This window comes from Silene latifolia, chromosome 3 (genome assembly GCF_048544455.1).
Source record: "Silene latifolia isolate original U9 population chromosome 3, ASM4854445v1, whole genome shotgun sequence".
NCBI classification, from domain to species: Eukaryota; Viridiplantae; Streptophyta; class Magnoliopsida; order Caryophyllales; family Caryophyllaceae; genus Silene; species Silene latifolia.
The window spans coordinates 145,194,242-145,200,315 of NC_133528.1; positions in this window are offsets into that span (position 1 = coordinate 145,194,242).

The following is a 6,074-nucleotide window of genomic DNA, read 5'->3' on the forward strand; positions in this document are numbered from 1 at the left end:
TAGACGGGACGATTGGTCGAATGGGTTGGGTTGGGCCTAGGAAGGCCGAATTAAACGGTCTAGGAAGACCGAGTTATGAAAACCGACAATTGTCTTGTACAAACTATTCCCTAACCTTGTTCAAGTTTCACCCTTGGCTACACGTAAGTGTATTGTCCCCAGCAGAGTCGCCAAACTGTGGACAGCGGGCCGCTCACGGGGGCGCTTGGTGAGAAGGTCGAAAACAAGCGTTTGCATTTTGTATGGAGTCGCCACCAATTTTTATGGGAAATTGGAACCGTTCGAATACCTCGTGTCATGTCAAGACACAAAGTAGTGACATAAACACTAAGCAATCGTTACCCTTAGCATTCTATGTCTAGAATGACTCTCGTGGATGCCAATGAACACGGGTGCTCACGGAGATCTGGAGTAAGGGGTGAGGGTACGTATTAGGAAGCTCTTTTGATCGAACACCTAATCCCGCCCGCCTCGATAGCAGCCTCTACTAATGATTAGGGAAGTTATTCATACTTGATATATTGTCGGCTATATGCATGCAATGCAACATCCATAGATTAATCCTAACATGTGAAGATTTAACTAAGTCGGTTGACACATAATTAGCAAACAATTTGGTCGAAGTAGGATTTAATGCTCATTTACATGTGAAAGCATACAAGCAATGAAAGAAATACAATAACTAAGAATTGCAATAATGAAAATTACATTAATTACATTGGGATAGGCGATTTATGTCGAAAATACCTTTAAAACGGATGATTTGAGAAAAAGGAATAAAAGAATAAATTAAATTAAGGAACAGGAATTAGCGTGATATTACGGATATTAGTTAATTAATGCGTAAACTAATTAAACTAGGTCAAGGCAGAAACGGAGTTCAGGGACGTAAATCATCTCGAACAGCGCAGCGAGAGAGACTCGCCCTCGGAAGAGGCGCAGATTGATTCTTTGCGTCTGTTCCAAGGGTGAGTTCTGGCTGTGAAGCCGGAACTGCAAATCGTTAATGTTAATTGTTAATTTTAAGGATTGATTAGATTATTTGACTCGGATGGAAGTGATTAACAGGTTATTTAACATATGAATGGGTCGTAAAAACAGTAAAACATGGGTGAGACGGATGCAAATAAATTAATTTACATGAATGAACGATTAATTGGTGAAAGACATTAATGAGTCCTCTATTGAAATTAATTAACTAGTCTAAACATGATGATATATGACGAATATATGATGAACAACGGGTTAGAATGTACCAATGACGAATTCCAGAGATTCAATATGAATGAATCGAACCTCTACAACCCGGGTTTGAATTGAATGACGAAAACCCGCAAATATGAATTACTTGGGATTTAAGTCGGATTTATGACGATTTAAACATGTGGATGAATGATGGATTATATACATATGATTATTAAACTATCATGTGAACGAAGAATTAATCAAGCAAACAAAATAAACAAAAGCAAGACAAAATTTACAGAGGATGAAGAAGAATAAAAGAAGCAGGAACTGCGGCAGCCTCACGAAGAGGCGCAGCAGGAACTGCGCTCCTTCGAAGAGGCGCAGCAGTTGCTGCATCTTTTCTCGACTGTTAGTCTTCTGAAAATCCGTAAAAAAGGTTTTGAAGACGGTTTTAGAAATCGGTTTTAATGAGGTATTTTCGACGTAAATATTACAATTGATACGATAAATAAATACAATAAATAAAAGGAGAGATTTAACACCCTCAGACTTACATGTTGACGAAACGAGAAGGACTAAGATATCGATTAGTGATGCTCGACGCGAATGCAAGGAAAGTGCCCTCGTAAGAGGAAAACGATTGATTAAATTGATTAATTAGATTGATTATTGTGTAGTTGGTCAAATTGGTCGGTCATGCAAACGGAGAGGCTCGTACCCGGAAAGATCCGAGCTTACGTGGTCGAAAGTTCAAGCACGTAGGCGCCAATAAGTAAGAACAAAGTCTAGAATGCAAAGGGAGAAGAGAAGGGCGGACACTCGCGTGAGAAATATGAGGAACGAAGGCTCCTATTTATACTAATCACGTGAAGGAATTATGGTAAGACTAGGATACGGAAGGAAAGATCCGAAAACAACCGACTTAGGTTAAACGCGGAAACTTGGACAAAAAGAAAGCCCTGGGAAAAGGCGCAGCAGGCACTGCGTCCCTTGGAAGAGGCGCAGCACTTGCTGCGTCCTTTCCCGGGGTAGGTTCCTCTGCGCGTAGAAAACGCGTTTGACAGCCTGTCGTATTTTAGGCATAACTTTCTCTACAAGACTCGGATTAAGGTGATTTTGGTGGCGTTGGAAAGATAAAAGAAAGAGATCTAGAACTTTCTCTGAAATAGGCCTGACCCAAAAAAGTCGTTATCACCTCGTAAAATGGGCCTAAAGGTCGGGTTATCATTTTAGCTAAATGAAATGCACATTTTGTAATGTAAACTTTTAGTTTAGCCTAATGAAGTGACATGAGACTCGAAATGAGATATAATCTCAACATTTTATGACATCATAACCTTAGGTAGACAAGGACATTGCTTTGACTCGGGATTTGACGGTTTTAGGAAATGAAGACGGTTTTTGACCCGGACTCCAAATGTACTCTAATTACTGCCAAAACGACCGTATCGGCGCGTAGATGACAACTAAGAGGTAGACATTAATGTTTGAGCAATCACTTTACGATAATCTTACGAACTGTCACAAATCGTTCCGCGTATCAAACATGCGGCCCAATCATCACCGGGTGGTTTGCGGGAGGTGCAGAAATGAGGTATCTACAGTTATATAGAGTTTCACGTAACACCTCCTCACTAAACCTAATTACAATGGGCTTAAATCACGTCTTTTAGTTTCTCGTCAGATTGAGAGGTGGTCTATCGACCATATGTATCAGTCTACCGACCAAATGTCGGGGTAACAGTAGCTTCTGACTAAAAATAAATCTCGTGCTTCAGTATACTTGGTCGGTCGACCAATGTATCCAGTCGATCGACCAAACGTGTTGTACAGCAATGCATTCTGACGAATTCTGCAGCGCGCGCCGATCTTAAAATAGCTGTCATTGCTTCGTTACTTATCAGAATAAAGCGATTATCACGGCGTTGAAAAGCTAAGAGGATAAGCTTTCACCTCCAATTGGAATCACTTTATTATCAGCTCTAAAACTCGAGATACAGCCATTTGAAACAGGCTGCAATATCGTGAAGTGCTTCTTCGCTTGTCAAATGCTTGTAACTTGTACGCACCCATGCTTCCGCTATCTTTAGGCCTTGAAACGCGCGCCAAGTTCGCTACCCAAGTCTTTACTCCATGTCAAATGAAATGTTAAGTACTTAGGGACGGATTCGGCTCGATTTCCGCTGGATTCTTCACATTTCTACAATATTATACAAAAACACGAAAGTAGACGGAAATAGGGAAAATAGTAGCATAAACTACATATTTGAGCTCTGAAATGCGAGTAAAAGAAGGTGTAAAACATCATATTTAGGATACGCATCAATCTAGAAGCAAAATCTTCATCGGATACTTCATTAATGTACATAAGTTACAAGAAATTTGGCCTTGCTTGCCTTTGCAATTGAAAATTGACCACCAGTTTCACGTGAGCCTGAATGTAACGATGTGTTACGAAGGCGAGACTTCGAGTGCTTGCAAACTACCGGCCACTACGCCAACCTCCCGTAGAGGAACACCGAGTAGTCCTTGCCAGGAAGAAGGAGGGCGTCACCACTGACACCAGCCAAGTCCGCCTCCCTCTCTGCCTCGGAAGGCTCCCTGAACATCGTCCTGGGAGGATCGACGAGAACCGTCAACACGTTCCGAGAGCACTGACGAGCCAAGTGCTCGCCCAAGTACCACACAGGACCCATCGACGTCCTCAACAGCAGTCAGCTCGAGCTCCTGGGTCAAAGGACCTCAGCCACGAAAGGAGGCGCTCCAGCGTACTCCGCCCAAGGTCTGGGCACCCACTGTGACAAGATAAACGAGGATCAATCCTATGATCAATTAAAAGACAATATAAGAAGCAAATGAATATAAGTAAGATACTTACGCTGTCCAGCTGAAGAGCGTTCACATCCCGCCGGTAGACACCGTGAGAAGAACGCTTGCTCTTCTTCCGGCACATCACCCAATCCCTCACCACAGGATAGGCCTTCTCCAGCGGCTCCGTCCTCTTGGGCGCGAGGCCCGGGAAGTAGGAGTACACCCACGTCTGCAAAGCAATATAGTTAATGACGATCTTTCGTAATTTGATAAGGAAAGGAATTGATTTCGGTCTAAAGGAAGGTTCATACCTCCAGCAGTAGTCCAGGTCCGACAGCACCTCCATCAACTCCGGACGAACCATGGCCCTCATGAAGCGGATGAGGACCGCAAAGCCAGCAGTGACCCAGTCCCAACGCCCTAGGGAACTCAGGTCAGAAAGGAAGGGAAGAAGCTTCGTCGACGATGACCTCTCGCCCTTGTCTCCGAGGTAAATCGAAGACAGAAACCACCAGAGCCACAAACGAGCCCCTGCTCCGGCTGTACAGGGAGGAGGAGCCGTCTCCCTCCCGTCAATCGTCACCAGCGCCGGGATCTTTCCCGCAAAGTAGTCTCGAACGTAGGAGCTGGGCACCAAACCCGGCACTGTGACAGCCTTCGGCGACAAGTTCCAGCCGATCAATCTCCTTGCCTCGGCCGAGTCCACCCTCATGGCAGTCTCCGACCACTCCACCTCCTCGGTCCCGCACGGCAGACCAGAAATCATGCCGTAGTCCTCCAGAGTGACTCCCACTTCACCGAAAGGCATGTGAAACGTGGAAGTCGTATCCCAGAATCGGTCCAAGAAAGCGCGGACCAGGCTAAGGTTAGCCCGCAGCTTCCTCTTCGCGATATCCCTCCAGGCCTGCACCAAAGGACCGAACGCTCCACGCACGATCATGGCCCGTTCCTCCGCCGACAGCCGCTCGTAGTGCTCCATCGCTGTCGTGTAGCCCAAGAACGACCTGATGTTCCCGGCCTCCTATTGTGATTTGAAACAAAAGCTATCTTTAGTTTTGAATGAAATTTGAAAGAGATGTGAACAAATGAACGAAAATGAGTAGTGAATTCCTATTTACCAAGCTCTTCACCGTTCTATAGGACAGGTGACCCTCTGCAGCCCACAGCAGGTGCTTACTCTCCTAAGTCTCAGCCCACGCGGGAGCTCCTCTCAGCTGACGACCTCCTCGTCCAACGTTGGCCCATCTCGGGGCCTCCTCCTCCTCGACAGCCTCCTCCTCATGGACCTCGTCCCCAGCAGCCATCACTGCGGCGGTGAAGGCTTGCTCTAAAGCCTCCTCGACAGTAGCAAAGTCTATCTCCATGGGAGCTCTCCCAGAAGTAGAAGCCATATCACCTGCAACATTAAAGCAAATTTAGGCCGCGTCACGTGACGACAAGCCTTGGTTAAGGGATTTTCGAGCCTTCGGAAGCCCTGAAATCGCTCTTTTCTCGCCATCTTTGGCCATATCCTCACCAACCCAATCACTCATGTGGTAATTTGGGTCAAGTCAAGCCTAATGTGAAGCCTAGTTCCGGGTTCAAGCCGAAATTTCGGCAGCATTTCATTATAACAGCAATTATGCCCTAGAAAAGTGTCCTGAAAAAGCCGTCACAAATCAAAATTCCGATATGGTATAAAGTTTACCCATCATTCAAGGATCCCAAATATCAAGTTTCATCGCAAATGGGCAATCCTAAGGCTATTTTCGAAGCAATTTACGGTCTAGCTGTGAAACCGTCTCAAATTTCACTCAAAGGCTCAAAACTCAACGAAAATTCGAGACAAAAACATGGTTGTGTTCCTAATATTACCAATTATCCATTTCTAATGTCAATTCGACAAGGCAAATGCATTTGGGGGAAAAGCCCCAAATTTTCGATCAATTGGGTCATAAACCCTAATTTTTTCGACTCAAAATTCGACAAATATAGACGATTAATGCAAGAATGAGACACATACCTCGATTATTCATGATTAATGCAAGCTTTTGGATCAAACCTTGGCGGAGATGATTGATTTTTGAGAGAGAAAT